The sequence below is a fragment of the Carassius auratus genome, chromosome 34 (genome assembly GCF_003368295.1).
Source record: "Carassius auratus strain Wakin chromosome 34, ASM336829v1, whole genome shotgun sequence".
In the NCBI taxonomy this organism is placed as follows: domain Eukaryota; kingdom Metazoa; phylum Chordata; class Actinopteri; order Cypriniformes; family Cyprinidae; genus Carassius; species Carassius auratus.
Window position 1 is genome coordinate 16,096,790 of NC_039276.1, and position 15,970 is coordinate 16,112,759.

The 15,970-nt window shown below is 35.4% G+C and overlaps 1 protein-coding gene across 3 annotated transcripts in view; it reads right to left on the bottom strand.

The window, feature by feature from the left end:
- Nucleotides 1-2,769, bottom strand: part of LOC113053297 (collagen alpha-3(VI) chain-like) — a 38,932-nt gene extending 36,163 nt beyond the window's left edge. For 2 of the 3 annotated variants that reach the window (XM_026218208.1, XM_026218207.1), the window contains exon 1: nucleotides 2,529-2,769. The gene's annotated coding sequence lies outside the window, so the exon portion shown is untranslated. The remainder of the gene's footprint in view (nucleotides 1-2,528) is intronic. The other variant, XM_026218209.1, reaches the window with a different exon arrangement.
- Between the last annotated feature and the right edge of the window lie 13,201 nt (nucleotides 2,770-15,970).

A 15,970-nucleotide genomic window follows, 5' to 3' on the forward strand; every position in this document is an offset into this window, starting at 1 on the left:
TATAAAAATCTAAACAATTAAAAATCCAATACATATTCATGTAATTTAATATAATAATTGATTAATAATAATTGTTTAAATTAATATAATAATTTATACTTTTGACACTTCCCTTTTCTTAAAAATAGTTTAAAGGCTGAAATGTGAAGTGCAGGTCTTTAAACCTCTTAAAAGTTTCTTTTGAAAATCCTGCAGTTACCCGGTTATTTTATGGTACCAAAATTTAAGACGATGTTAAAGGTGTGTGGACTTGGATTAGTAAGGCCCTTTGGTATAAAGGAGAAAAAATGCTGGCCCTCGTCACTATCAAAGTTGCCCATCCCTGCTATAGAGCATGTAGCCTGTGAGAACTATATTAAAATCCCAGGACATCCCTATAGTCCAAACCTTCACTGCTATTTACTACTTTGCATTGTCTGACATGAAAATTCCATTCATTCATAATGAGACAACATTTGAGGGAGAGGCCTATTGAGTAAGAAAATATGAAATCGCCAGTAAGGTGATAAGTCTGTTTAACATGGCACACACATGAGTCACAACACACACACACACACACATAGAGAGAGAGAGAGAGAGAGAGAGAGAGAGAGAGAGAGAGAGAGAGAGAGAGAGAGAGAGAGAGAGAGTCATGTGAATACTCAAATTTAAGAATTTTGATGTTTTGCGTTCTTCTCTTTTTATATAAATTTTAAGTATTTTAATTCAAACAATAATACATTTATTTCAATCCCCTGATTGAAAATAAAAAGAAACCATCACATAATTTGTAATGGTTTTACTGGTTATAATGACATTTGTATTGGTTTTAATAAAAACTGTAATGGTGCTTTTAGGTCTCTACTATTAATTTTTTTTTTTTTTTTTTAAACACTAAATCCTAATGTAATGTCCCAAAACAGACTATAGGATACCATTATTTACTAGTTTTAATGGTTAAAAGTTGATGGTTTGTAGTGGTATTTGAAGTGGAAATCTTTAGAATTTCTGTGATGGTTTATGGTCTATTGTTTTTTGTCAGCAGGGTCACCATGGGTTTTGAGATGTTTTTGCTATGTGACAGGATTGCTGTAATATTGTGAGATAGTAGCGACTGTTTGTAATAATATATCAATAATATTTGTTTAGAGGTCGTGAGATAGAGAGTTCCTTACACAAAATTACTTTATGCATTTATTTCATTTGGATGCAGAAAATTATTTTTAAGTCATTTTCAAATTTCAGCACACAATGGGGTTACATTTAAATGTATTACAAGTAAATTTATAATATTTAATGTAACATGACATGTAACATCTTCAGTGTTTTAATGCCCAAGCAACAGTAATGGGATGAAAAACATATGTTTGTACCAACCTCAGTCTAAATGCCCTAAGCACCAAATGAGCAATACAAGGTGTCTCAACGTTGTCCCCTAGTGTTTTAAATGGGGATAACTGCTTCTCCTTCTCAGTCTTTCTCAAAGTTCACCCAACAGAGGAATTATAATGCTCACACTCTCAAAAAACATGTGCACAAATTTTAACTTTAACTTGTCACTGGAGCAGTACTATCAAATGTACACCTTATCTTCCCATAAAGGGTAAATATCAGTACCCTACAATTCTGTGCATGTTTGTGGTGACAGTTAAATGTTTGCCTATGCAAGTCAAGTGAAAGTAATGCAACAGATTTAAATTTTCTGATGTTTTCAAGGGTCCACATTTGGTTCTGCTTCACTTAAATGTAATGCCTCAGCTCTAACTCTCCCAGCATTCTTCTGTCCATCTGGCAAAGACAGTGGAAAAAGTGTTTCACATCACCCTGTCTTTACAGTGCAATTTGAATAGTGACTATAGTGGTAGAAATGTGCAATAAAGCTTCCTGACGTGTTCTGCTTCTTGCTTCTGTTTAAACAAGCTCATAATCAATATTATTCTCATCCGGGTTGATTATCATCTTGATGAAAGCAAAAATCGTCATTACAACTAAACCAGACAATTAAGATGGAAATTCTGGAATATGTCCTTCTAGAAAAAAAATTATTTCACACTTTTACATAACAGAATCATTGAGGTTATGCGTAACCATATCACAAACACATGAATGCATACAGTAACAATGGTCTCAGAAACTTTCCTGCTAAATTGTTCACTCTTAACACACACTTAACACAGAGCCCCTCCTCATGTATTCTACTTATCAGAGCACTTTGCTCTGCCTCTTCTGCAATGCCTCGTCCTTTGCTGCAAGACACTTTGCCAAAGCTTTGAAATTTAGTGTACCCACTGAAATCTTAACTTTAAAACTATAATTAAGAAGTACAACTGCCTACACATTGTGTACGTTGAAATTTTACACAAACAAACCAAACTTTAATAGGGTAAAAAGGGTGCATACATAGCAAATTTTTGTAAAAATTTATTTTAGCTTATATTTTTTAGAATGCATGCATCCAAATACACCAAAACCCACACCATTTTTATGATCTCACTCATGCTTCTCTTACAAAGACATCTGCATGACTCATATATAACCAATTAACTTACCTCTGGAATAAAGAATGCAGAGCTCTGTATTCCGCAACCTTTCAATGAAATTTCAAATTACTGCAAAAAGACGACTCTTAGGTCATTATCTTCCTGGTATTTTCCTTCTGAGAACTGTTCTGGATGGGTTAGACAGAGATGAAACTGATAAGCTCACGAACCAGAGCCCTGCTGTGAGCCTCTTGTCCGTTGAGCTGACTGTGTGCTCTCCAGAGGAGCAGTGTCACTCACTCCAGCCTGGGACAGAACATACAACTCAGATAATCCTGGAGAAAAGCCACTCAATTTTTCCACGCCTCCTACTTTCCTCCACATAGAGAAGAAGGAAAAAGAACAAAGAGGGGAAAAAGAGAGCGAGGGAGTCATAAATGAGAAACAGACCCAATGCTGTATTTGGTATGGCTGTTCTTTATTAGGAAGATGATGTAACAAGCCAAAGCAATTTTTTTTTTCACCTTATACTTCTCCAACTCAAATTTTTATCCTTGGCTACCCACTGAAGCAATAATCACAAGCGCAATATATGAACGTTCTTGCAATCTTCTTTAATATATATATCTCAATGAATTAGAATGTCATGGAAAAGTTAATTTATTTCAGTAATTCAGAAAAATTAAAAAAAAAAATTCAATGCACACAGAGTGAAGTAGTTTAATTCTTTGGTTCTTTAGATTGTGATGATTTTGACTCCCATTTAACAAAAATCAACCAATTCAACAAATTAGAATATGAGGACATGCCAATCAGCTAATCAACTCAAAACACCTGCACAGGTTTCCTGATCCTTCAAAATGGTCTCTCAGTTTGGTTCACTAGGCTACCCAATCATGGGGAAGACTGCTGATCTGACAGTTGTCCAGAAGAAAATCATTGACACCCTTCACAAGGAGGGTAAACCACAAACATTCATTGCCAAAGAAGCTGGCTGTTCACAGAGTGCTGTATCCAAGCATGTTAAAGGAACACTCCACCGTTTTTTGAAATAGGGCTTATTCACATTATTTCCTACATTTAGATAGGTGGGCAAATGCATTTTTGTGTCAGTGCATGCATTGTTTTAGTTTGACTGGGTCGGCGTTAGCTTAGCTTAGCACAATGAATGGAATCCTTTGTTGCCAGCTAGCATGGCCTGAGTAAAAGTGATCAAAAAAAAAAAAAAAAAACCCACTTAATTACTTCTTGTGGACTGCGTATTCACAACGAGTACAAATAGCGATCCAGATTAACACTAGGCGATTTCCTAGGCAGATATTGGCTTGGGACTATATTATGGGGAAGCACAGGCGAAGCACTGCTGCTTAGGCGAAGCACTGCTACTTCGGCGCAGAGATATCACGCAACACATGAAATCCCACGACTTACGTCAACATACCGGCGTGAATAATAGCTGCCTGGCTATTTCCTTACAGTACACGAATGGCGATGAACATGGCTGATTTTGAGAGAGACGAAGAGGGTGACTTCTCAGACAGTCAAGAACCAGAACCATACCTATTTGAACCAGAGTTTACAGAAGACGAGCTGCGTGCTTTGGAAATAGAACGACAGTAGGAGACTGCGGTCAAGCCAGCCGCACTTCAGAAAAACACTGTCAAGCCAGCCGCGAGTGAAATTTATATGCGCGTGTATTAGTTGCGATCGTTCAACAGCCTGAGGACGTGAGGATGAGAGCCAACATGAACTTGTGGTGTGAATGTGGGGGAATATGCCAATCTATGCCGACGGAAATAGAGTGTCTTTGCTGTAGAGAGTGGGACATGTTTTTGCCATTGATGACCAGGCTCAACACGTCAGATCAAGATGAGCGTGCCCGAAGTTGTGTCACATCTACAGAGGATTTCACGGCGCTGATCCATTCTGCAGTAACGTTACTCGATTTTTTTTTCCGGTGTGACAAAGTGAACTGGAAAAAACGCCCCACGCCGAATGGACCAAATGGACAGCTGTCCACAGAGTAAGTGATTATTTTAATCATGACGCATGTATAGATCGACCCATATTATACCTGTATTCACATAGAGTTGATGTTTTCATGTGTTGCGTGATATCTCTGCGCCGAAGTAGCAGTGCTTTCTTCTGTGCTTCCCCATAATATAGTCCCAAGTCAATATCTGCCTAGGAAATCGCCTAGTGTTAATCTGGATCGCTATTTGTACTCGTTGTGAATACGCAGGCCACAAGAAGTAATTAGGTGGGGTTTCTTTATTTTTTTGATCACTTTTACTCAGGCCATGCTAGCTGGCAACAAAGGATTCCATTCATTGTGCTAAGCTAAACTAACGCCGACCCAGTCAAACTAAAACAATGCATGCACTGACACAAAAATACATTTGCCCACCTATCTAAATGTAGGAAATAATGTGAATAAGCCCTATTTCAAAAAACGGTGGAGTGTTCCTTTAACAGAAGGTTGAGTGGAAGGAAAAAGTGTGGAAGAAAAAGAAGTACAACCAACTGAGAGAACAGCAGCCTTATGAGGATTGTCAAGCGAAATCGATTCATGAATTTGAGTGAAGGAATGAGTGAATTTCACAAGGAATGGACTGAGGCTGGGGTCAAGGCATCAATCATCATTTGCCTCTGTGTGTGTGAAATAATATTTATCAGATTAGCTGCTATTGAAGACAAACTGAAACTCTGAGTGCAGAGACAAGCAAACGGACAGTAAGTACATTTTAATATCATATCACCTCTGTGATAAAGCAGTCTTGAAATACTACCGTGTCTGAATTGCCAGCCCTTAGTTGCAGAACATACCAGTCGTACACAAAGAAGTGACTTCATCCCACCAGCTCCCCCTTGGTCAGTCGTCATTCTACTTCTCCCACAGACATACAGGGCATCTACTGCGCTCCAACCCTCCACCTCTTTGGCTTCAGTGGGTTTTTCCCATCAGGTACACAGCACTCCTCGGCAGTGTTCGAGCTATACCGTGTCCTCTGGGGGAGCCCACTTTTTTTGGTGGGCCGGGGGGGGGGGGGGGGGGGGGGGGGGGGGTTGGGGGGGGGTTTGTGCGCTTGCGTGTGCCTCAAATAAGGACAGCTACAAGTGTATGCACTATTATTATATTTTATCGACACGAGTGCCTCAAAAAAGGACTTACACTGACTTACAAAGATACATAACAGCTACAACTGTATATGCATTACTGTATATGTATATACTTTATCGACACAAATTGATAGGTCAGACAGCAAACAAACAGCCACCCACAAAAAGCCTGTGTTTATATATATATTTTCGCAACTTGTTCTGAGCAGCGCTGCTTATTTCCCCATTAATCCACTCCTCAAACAAGTGCGTGCCAGGTAACTTTTCAGACAGAAGAAGGTTTTTTGCATCCCTACAATAGATGCACCTCAAGCTTCAATCTTTAACATACAGCCATGTATATCTTACAGTCTCTCCACTGTTGGATGTTCCAGTTTAACGGGAATGAGGACTCGGAGCAAGAGGGGTTAGGATCGTGAACGGTGTAGCAGTCGATTCTGTTCCCCTTTACGCAAACATACTACAATTCTTGCGTGGTTGCCGAGTTACTATACGTACGATCAGAACTAGCGTGCGCAAGAAGCATGACTGGATGTAGGCTACGGAAAGTCAAATAGTTAAAAGAACCGTCCTAAATCCTAAACTTGAAAATAAATTTAAGACGAGAGGTTTTTCAACTTGAAATGTAAAAACATAAGACAAAAATAACGGAACAACTGCAAGATGAATAAGAAAATAGAGTGTGAGAATCATTTTACTATGTTGTAGTGTAGCAAGAAATGTGTCGCCTTTTGCTTTCCTTACATCCAGGTGTGTTCGGTGTGTTTGAATGCGGGAGTGTTGCCAAATCCGCGGAATTTAGGCTAGTACTTTGGGAAAATGTTTGATTAACTACATGGTTGGGTTTATTACACGGACCTGGCAACCCGAGGGGAAACAGACATTTCGAGGGGAACAGAATCGACTGCTACACCGGCTTCTGACAAGCTATTACCATCTACAGCCAGAGATAACTTTTCTTCAGCTTCTTGGTTGTCACAGTGGGCGCAAGGCGGGAGGTCTAATAAGTGTTTGCAGCAAGTGAATCAGTCGTGCTATTATAATGTCATCACTACACAATTTCTTAATAAAACCAAAATTAATTAAACTGCCTTGTTTTCTTTTTACCATTGCTATGATGCTATAACTGCAGAATGAATTAAGGACTTTGCGCGTGATAAATGGCCTCCAACGTTTATTTTTTTTCTACGAATATTAGACGTACTAACGGGGAATTTGCAGCGCAGCGCCCCCACACATTGATGCTCATTACAAGAATAGCATGTATAGTAATCTTTATTGAAGTAAATTATGTTTTAATCGCCGTCATGCATGATTGAATAATATTTTGCTATTTTACACTTAATAATCCATCATGATCACATTGCACAACTGAAATTGCACTTCAAAATATTCATATTGTCAATATTTTTTGGGACCCCCCAAAATTTCACATTTCTCGTTTTCAGGGGAGCCCATGTCTTATTAAGGGGAGCCGAGCTCCCCCTAGCTCCCCCGTAGTTCGCACTATGCTCCTCGGTCACACCGTCAACGAACCAGTCCTCGGGTACTCCACCAACAATGCTTGTTGCTGTGGCTGTGCCCAGGTCTCTGGAAACTCACTTCGACTCCACCATGTGTTGTCAGCACTGGGATGCTCTGGGTGTGTGCCATGAGCCAAACACCAACTATGCCAGCAGGGCATCATTGTCATCCTCCCATCACCATCCATTCGCCACATCCTGCCATCATCCCTGCACTTTTGCCTCTCACCATCCCTAAGCCATCTCCTCGTCCACCTCCATCCCTCCCTATTCTGTTGCTTAAACTTTATAAACTTCAGTCTTTGCACATACAAAACTATTCACTTCTGCACTTAGTTTTTTTTATGTATTCATTGATGTAAAACTATTTCAGTCCTTTTTTCATTTATTATGTTTTTTGTATAATGTATTAAAATTTACTTGTACGTTTGTAGTAATACAAATACTATAAATGTACTCGTATTTCAAGTGCATTTGTAATATATTTAATTGTATGTATTGTTTTTCACCAAGGTACTGTATGCTGCTGTACTTAATGTATTTTATGAATATCTGTAATGTACACAATATGTAATACATTAATGTTTTCTAGATATGAAAGTGTGTACGTGTGTGTGTGTATATACTGAAAAAAACAGCTTTACAATAAACTAGTAGTGTAATGCTAATTAATTTCTACTGAACCGAAATACAATCAAAATGCATTTGAAACACATTAAAAGGATAATTCAAATATACTCTAATTGTAGTTCATGAAGTATTAAAAGTACATTTTAAATGTATTTTAAGAAATACACTTAAATTGCACTAAGTATACTTAAAGTGGCTCCATTTTAACACAATTTCAATATATTAAATATGTTGTAAATAGGTTTAACTTCTTTAACATCTTGAAATACACTTAATTAACTTAAGGTTGTTGCAAAATTATACATGAATAAAAAAAAGCATATTTTATAATATATAATACTGTATATTCATATATAAATGGGTTACATAGTATATCCTATAGCAATTATTATTATTTGTTATTATTATTATTATTTACATTTAAAAGCTTGCTTAATTCACTATTTGTGCTTAAAATTAGTCCTTGGTCCAGAAAAAAAGAGTAGCATTAAAAATAGTAATAATTTAAACAAATAAACTTGAAATGCATTGAAGCTCATTAAAATAATGAAAGATATATATTGCGGTAGGTATGACCACACACTCTTTTAATAAAATAATTGGGGTTAAGGCAGTCAGTAATAATGTGATGAAAAAAGCAGTGTTTTAGGACCTACATTTTAAATCCATGTCTCAGACACTTCATCTTTAGTTCATGTAGACTCAGTTAATTAGAAGATATCAATTGAATAGAAAGAGCATATGGTTTGTTTTATATTTCTTAAAGCAGCAAAAAATGGTACTAAAAGTTAAAACATAACGGTTTGAGTTTTATGGTGGTTTTGGTGCACTGGCCTGATCTGAGTGTTGGAAATATTGCTTGACTCACATGCTTGTGTTAGAACAACATTTTAATGGTGGGATTAAATCACCATTTACATTTTCATGGAAAAGTGATTTGCTGTCCAAGAGTTTCCATGGGTAACCAGATGGATATTATGGAGTTCAGTGGATTTCCCAAAACTCTACATGATCAGAGTTTCCCCTGCTTAGTCATGGAGGATGCTGACTCACAAACCGACCTCCTAGATGTAAAACTACATGAAACTAGAGTCATGTATGGTTATCTTTTGGGCTTTTTCTCCATTTTTATTTTAAAACAGCAGAGGAAAGACAGAAGAAGAAGACATTATGTGAGCCAGACCCCAAATCATTTGTGTTTGAATCAGCATGTTTATGCACATACTTTTGGTAAGGTTTTTTCCACAACAAATGCCAATAGCCAAATGCTTCCTAGTCTGTTCTGTTCTTTTCTGCTGTAAATATTGCATTTTGTCTAAATCTTTAATCAGCATTTTTTTTAATTAGTATTCTGCATTCTGCTTTTTGAGGAAGTAATAGACATACATGCACAATTGCAATAACAATGTACATTTATTTATATAGCTAAATGCTATAATTAATAATATTATACAAATATATTAATTCAATTATGAAAATCAAGATCTATTAATGGTAGCAGTTGTTTGACCATTCTGCTGCTACACTGACAAGGAGTCGGGTGGAATTAAGTCTTTGGTTCTGTATTATTATAGACGGAAAGAACCAGTGAAAATAAAAAGCATTGCCAAACATTTGCAAACAACTAGCTTATTTACCAAGCAGTGTTGGCTTGCACCTTTAAATTTACATGTGTTCTTCCAGCTAAGAATTACTTTAAGTGTACTCTGAAATCTAAAACATCAAAAAGTTTTCTAAGCAAAAATATGAAGCTACACATTCAGCAAGTTTCACTTACTTTATACTGAGAGTCTAAATCACTTTTTCTTTAACATGAGCTATGGTTTTCTATCGTTTTACACACGGCCAGGTGGGCACAGACCCTGCAGTAAAGATGATTCCCAGATGGCAGATTAGTTCCAGCTGGACAGCTGAGCAACACAAACTACAAAATCAGTGGAAGTTTATTCTTAAAGGAACTGCTAGACTCTAATGCACCTAAAATGAATTAAAAATCATTATAAATAACGTACACATTCACATATTATTTATCCAACCATTCATTTATATTGTGTTTTACTGTTTATAGCGGCACTTTTACTGAACCAAAACATCTAAAAGAGTGAGGCAGAGGTTAAAAAAGGATCCAGATGTTCTAAAAGGGTGACCCTATAGGATTCTTAGCAGATTGTCTGCATGACCGAATGTTCACGTAGATCGCAGCTGATCATCTGATTGTGCTGGTTTCCAAACTCTCTGTCTCTCACATTTCTGTGAGAAGACTCTAAACCAGATGAAATGGATTTTCAGAGATGTTTGGCAGCTGTGCACAGCATATGGAAAACACATTTCTAAAGTCCCCCTTTCACCATATTTTCTTCCCTTTTCTTTTTTTGGACAGTTTTTCAGGTGTATTTCTGTTCTGAATTTGACTTCAGCATTTTAAAGATTCTTTTTATGGTGTTGCAGTCTAAAGACAAAAAAGCTGTCTCCAAACAAATCGTCCAAAACTTTAAACTTTCAAATACATCACAGTTTAAAATTACATTAAATGCAATTAGTTGAACTTTTGAATGATGTTTTTGAAACACTTAAATGGAACTTTAGTATAATTTACATGTACTTAAGTACCTAAACCCTAAATATTGCCAGCACAGAAAACATAATTATGTATGATTTATAAGCCTGTTTTCTCAGTGGGGACCTAAAATTATCCACCAGGTCAAAATTTACCAGTTTGTGGGGTCATTTGGTCCCCATAATGTGTAGAGTTACCAACACACACACACACACACACACACACACACACATACACGTCTATGTTACTAAGAGGGGACTATCGCTCTACACTGACCAAGAGGGGACCAGTGTTTCTGGTCATTTTTAAGAAACAAAAATTACATAGAAAATTTTCATTTGAGGTCTTTTTTCATAATATAACTGAAAAAATGCATTTTTTTTTTTTTTTTTAAAACATGCCAAGTGGGGACCTGAGTGACGTCTACCTATCCAACAGAGGACCTCCATAGACTGCAATGCAACTGTGTGTGCAAACATTAGGGCAATTGTACCAAGTGTTTCTTTACAATCTAACTATATTTAAATGCAACTCTAAACTTTGAAACATTCACACTATATCACCATTGAAGAAATATTATGATAGAAATCCAAAATGTTTAATAAATTAGTATGACATGCAGATATTTTCAAACCAAAAAATATTAAGACAAAACAAACAAAACACTATAGTTAATTTGAGGATAGCAAAAATAAAGTAAAATGACGAACTCTTTAAGATAACAATTGCATGTCAATACTTCTGACAGTAAAGAGTGCATGTGTTGGATAAAATGAGTTTGGTCCCCAGTTAGATGGTGACGTGTGACGCCTGTTAGACTGAATCACCTCTTCTTACATCACAGACACATTAACATTATATGTTAAGTTAAAAAACAACATTATATGTTAACTTAAGAAACAAAATTATATGTTAACTTAAGAAACAATATTATATGTTAACTTAAGAAACAATATTATATGTTAACTTAAGAAACAATATTATATGTTAGCTTGCTGCATTGAAAAATTTCAATTGAGTTCAGTAAAACACCTTTTAACTATGCCACTTTAGCTGTTTAACACTGACATTTTTCAGAGGCTCCATTTTTTTGTAGGGTATTATCAGCATTGCCATTATATTCAGAAATAAATAAATAAATGTAATTTGTTAAATGTAAAGGCAACCAAACAGATCACGTCATGCTTCACCATCTAACTGGGGACCGGTTTGATCTTGGAGGCTATTTTTTTTTTTTTTTAAAGATAGATAGATAGATAGATAGATAGATAGATAGATAGATAGATAGATAGATAGATAGATAGATAGATAGATAGATAGTGCTAATGTTGATCAGAACACTTAGGTCCCCTGTTAAATGTTTAACTGCGACATCTCTTTGGTTGCTTTGACATTTCTTGAAGATTTCATGTTGACTGAAAATATTCACTTGGCTAAATTTCTAAATCAATGTTACAATCAACATATATTGTAACATTGTATTATCATCCTTGCCATAGCATTCAGAGATGGTGAGAATGTGAAATATTGATAAATGTAAGGTCAGCCAATCAGGCGTCACACTTCACCATCTAACAGGGGACCAGTGTTTTTATTTTATTTTTTTAATGCAACAATCAATATATAATTTTGAAAAACTGACATATTATAACCAAAAATTCCTCATAAAGTAGACTACCAGTAAATTTGATAAAAATTATTCTGACAATAGACCTGGCCATTCTTTGTTTAAGTGCTATCTGATATTATCAAGATGAATTTGTTCTGACAGGTTAACTCTGAGTTCTTGTCATCTTTTATTACCATTATCTAAACTATAGCAAATAAACTGTGATAATGTGTGAAATGTTCAAGGTGTCTGAATAAATGTAGGTTTTACTGTATACATACACAATATACGTATATGTACTTATAATACTGACACATTGAGAAGTGTCATTATAGTTAGTTTGTTAGTACTTAGTTTCTTTATTTTTCAAATAATAATAATAATAGTAATAAAAATAGTAATATAATTAGAGTCAGCCAGCTGTCAACAGTTCAAGGGCAGAGGTAATGCCTCTTATAATTAACTATATATATATATTTTACATTTATTTATCATTTTCTTGGCTTAACCCCAATACACTTCTCAACGTATGAATGCAATCAAAACCCATTCCTGAGAAGGTCCTATCAGTGATGATAATTTGATCAGACAGACAGATAGATAGATGGATGGATAGATGGATGGATGGATGGATGGATGGATGGATGGATGGATGGATGGACCGATGGATAGAATAATGCTAATGTTGATCAGAACACTTAGGTCCCCTGTTAAATGGTAAACTGCGACATCTCTTTGGTTGCTTTGACATTTCTTCAGAATTTCATGTTGACTTTGAAAATATTCAATTGGCTAAATTTCTAAATCAATGTTACAATCAACATATATTGTAACATTGTATTATCATCCTTGCCATAGCATTCAGAGATGGTGAGAATGTGAAATATTGTTAAATGTAAGGTCAGCCGATCAGGCGTCACACTTCACCATCTAACAGGGGACCAGTGTGCTTTACTCTAGAGAAATCACCACTACATGCACAGATCTGTTGCTGTGTATGTTTAGTATGTACAGTTTAGTCTGTGTGGAATTGTTTTTATTATTTGACTTTTTTTTTTTTTCAACACAAACAAAAATGACCCTCATTGGCCGATAAGAAACATCAAAGGAGGATTCGTTGTAGAGTGTCTGTCAAAATTAATGTCTTGTAATGTATAATCTACCCTCAGCACCGTTGAGTGTTCCCGCGATCATTCAATCGAAACATGTACGTGTATTTAAAAGGGATTTTAATACCCCGCATTTTGAGAGTGTCTCCCTGATGCGTGCAAACTAGGCTTCATAACATATCATTAGTATGTAGGCTATAACTGGTTTTGTAGTTGTCTACAGATCTGTCTTGCTTGAAAAATTTCTCTATTTGCACTATGAATATATAGAAAGCACTTATTGTTTCTACGTAATACGACTATTATGTTATTTGTTATGTGTTTATTTGTATGTTCAGTTTGTGAAAAGGATTTCACTTTCAGTTAGTCACTCTCAACGTCACATCGGTGATGACCGACACATTGTGATCCCACTTCTAGAAGCTCATAATTCATGTACGGTTCCAATGTCTAAAGAGACTCACATAAAATCATGCAGGAGAGAATCCAGTCAGTTGAACAAAACCTTTTACAGAGCTTGAGTGTTGCTGTTTTTACTGCATATGATAATTCATACTCAGAAAGTAGAACTGAAATTATATTGATTACAAGATGATTTTTCCAGTCAAATATTTTTAGACCAGTAGTTGGTCATTAAGATTCCTTTTTTTTTTATCTGTAAAAATCTTGTTTTGTGGCTTGAGTTAAGTGTTGGCATTAATGCTAATCAAACAATAAAAGGCGAGGAGAAAATAATTACATTAATTTCTCCAGTAAAGCATAATGATTAGTTTGTGTTAATTTACACCAACAAAACAAATTGATGGGTTAAAAAGAGCAGAAAGAGCTTTTTAAGGTAAGAATTGCATGTCAATACTTCTGACAGTAAAGAGTGCATGTGTTGGATAAAATGAGTTTGGTCCCCAGTTAGATGGTGACGTGTGACGCCTGTTAGACTGAATCACCTCTTCTTACATCACAGACACATTAACATTATATGTTAAGTTAAGAAACAAAATTATATGTTAACTTAAGAAACAATATTATATGTTAACTTAAGAAACAATATTATATGTTAGCTTGCTGCATTGAAAATTTTCAGTTGAGTTCAGTAAAATATCTTTTAACCAGGCTACTTTAGCTGTTTAACACTGACATTTTTCAGAGGCTCCATTTTTAGGGTATTATCAGCATTGCCATTATATTCAGAAATAAATAAATAAATAAAAGTAATTTGTTAAATGTAAAGGCAACCAAACAGATCACGTCATGCTTCACCATCTAACTGGGGACCGGTTTGATCTCGGAGGCCAAATGGGAATTTTTTTTTTTTTTTTTAATAGATAGATGGATAGATGTATAGATAGATAGATGTATAGATAGATAGATGTATAGATAGATAGATAGATAGATAGATAGATAGATAGATAGATAGATAGATAGATAGATAGATAGATAGATAGATAGATAGATAGATAGATAGATAGATAAATAGATAGTGCTAATGTTGATCTGAACACTTAGGTCCCCTGTTAAATGGTAAACTGCGACATCTCTTTGGTTGCTTTGACATTTCTTGAAGATTTCATGTTGACTTTGAAAATATTCACTTGACTAAATTTCTAAATCAATGTTACAATCAACATATATTGTAACATTATATTATCATCCTTGCCATAGCATTCAGAGATGGTGAGAATGTGAAATATTGATAAATGTAAGGTCAGCCAATCAGGCGTCACACTTCACCATCTAACAGGGGACCAGTGTTTTTATTTTATTTTTTTATTTACTGCATTAAAATCTTCAGTTGGCTCCAGTAAATTAGATGAACTGAATGTCTTTTAACATTTGCACATTTGTAGAACCAACTGAAAATTCTCAATGCAACAATCAATATATAATTTTGAGTTTTGACCTCCACATGTGTGTTAGTGTCAGGTGTTGTATGGAGAGCTACAATAAAATACTTTTTAAGCATTGGCACTTTAGTCGTTTAACACACTGACATTTTTCAGAGCAGCACTTGATTTAGGGGCTCCATTTTTATTATCAACATTGCCAAGAAAAGTAAAACAACAAATCAAAATGAAAATAATAAAATTTGTTTATTTAAAAAAAAAATTAAATAGTTTAAAATTACAGTGGCTTACATCAAAGTTATAACAGGTCTAAAACAGAGTCCCAAACTGCAGCTGAAAACAGCTGTAGTCAATCATTTCAATGCTATGAGGCACTGATGCTGCATGTACATGGACCTTCAGTGTCACAGCACAGTTATGACTCAACACTGATACTCCACATCACACGCTCTCAGGGTTTATGGGCTCAATACTGTTGACCCAAACTTCTCTTAACTGAAATTATTCTGTTGAGCACAAAGTATTTAACTGTTTTCCAGTCTCTTCCATTATCCTTTAGAATCCTGTTTGCATTCATGCATCTTTCACAGTCCACTTTTCCAGGAGCCTTCATTTCCTCAAAGTAGATCTTGAAACAGTGTTCTATGAGTTTCCTCTCTGTTTCTGACCAGGGCTTTCTGGCTTTTGCTATTTAACAAAATTAAAAGATAAAAAATATTTATAGTGAATAAATATATGAATGAATTAAAAAAAAAAATGTAATGCCAGTAATACATACTTTACAAAGTTGAAAACATGAAAAGACAATGATCTTCAGCTCTTCAGTATTGTTTATGGTGAATGGATCATACCATTTTGATTTAATGGCACTAGTGATTTACTGATGTGTCCAAGACTGAAGGCTGAAGTCTTTCCTGAGCTGTAGCTGTTTGTGGTTCATATTTGATAAGACTGGTGATCAAACCTGTAAATTCACACTAATACTTATATCCAATCATTTTAATGCTTATTGTAAACTCTACAATAAGTCTTTGCACATAGTTTTGGCTTTCTGAAGGCTTTCCTCAATAGTAGGATGCTCTTCCACTGATTTGCTCATCATTCTGCTTAAGATATGTTTAG